The sequence below is a fragment of the Halyomorpha halys genome, unplaced genomic scaffold (genome assembly GCF_000696795.3).
Source record: "Halyomorpha halys isolate HHAL.00 unplaced genomic scaffold, Hhal_1.1 Scaffold5174.1, whole genome shotgun sequence".
Lineage (NCBI taxonomy): Eukaryota > Metazoa > Arthropoda > Insecta > Hemiptera > Pentatomidae > Halyomorpha > Halyomorpha halys.
Genome location: NW_027109640.1, coordinates 22,157 through 23,482, shown reverse-complemented (window position 1 = coordinate 23,482; position 1,326 = coordinate 22,157).

The window sequence follows — 1,326 nt, the reverse complement described above, 5'->3', positions numbered from 1 at the left end:
TTGGTTGTTTATTTACATGGGTAGGGAGTATTAAGGCGGACAATACGCCTTGCCGTATTATAACTCCCCCCTACCAGTTTATGACATAATATTCGTAAACTATAAAAACATAGTTAAAAAAGAAAGGTACAATTCGTTACCAGATTTAGAAAAAAAAAAATAAAATAAATGTCATAGTAGGGTTCACTGAAATCACAAAGAAAATAAATAAAACAAAAGTAAAACACCTCTTTGGAACATAAAACAACACAAAATCACATTCACTGGACACTGTCATGGGTAAGAGAAAACTCCAGAACGTTACTGCGCGATTTGGAGAAGAACCTTCAGCTGTTCGACATGAACGGTTCTACGTTTTTTCGGCTCCTTGATACTTTCAATCGTGAACACATTGTGTTCTCTGATAACGATCACTCTGAATGGACCCTTGTAGCGTTGCACCTCTTTGCCTCTATTGGTCCCAATACGCCGGTAAACAATTGACCCTATCCCTAGTCTCCCCGTCATGTCCTGTACTTTGTCGTTCTGTCTTGACACGCGTTTAATTTTTTCCGCTTCGATCCTACCCCGTACTTTGCCCCATATCTTACGGATAGCCATCCAGTTGTTGATAATGTCCCCGTCCCCAGCCGTTCCCCGATAATCTCGCCGTCGTCCGCGCATACCAAAAAGAACCTCGAAGGGAGAAAACCCTGTAACTGCGTGAATGGAGTGATTTTATGCCGCGATAGCCATGTTCATCGCGTCGTCGGGTTCTAGCCCCTTGTCCAGCTGATATACACGCAGGTGGTCACTCAATGTACTGTCCAGACGTTCGATCCCCCCCTACTCTTCGGGTGCCCCGGGGTGTTTAGGTGCCAATTCACGTCCAACGCTTTCATTTCGTCCCGAATCGACGCATTGTCGAACACTCGACCACCATCCGATGAGATCCGATCGGGTATTCCATAAAACTGGAACCACGTGCGCATTGCCCCTAATACCGCGCCCGCTGACCTATCTGTGATTTGATGTGCCATGCCAACTTTACTGAATAGGTCGATGACCGTGACCCATTTGTAGCCCCTCCAGGTAAACGTATCTAGCTGTAAGTCGACTAATCGCATGTCCGCCGTCGGGGTTTCCTCCTGTATTGCTTTGGGGAGGTGTCGGTCGTATTTGGTATTTAAACAGACCTCGAGGGTCTGTTTAATTTAATTTAATCGTATGGCACAAGGTCCATACGATATCCCGACATGGCGTCATGCCTGATACGCAGAAGGTCGACGCAATCCGGAGAATGGAGATACCCAGGGATGTTCGGGGGATCCGACGGCTGTTGGGAAC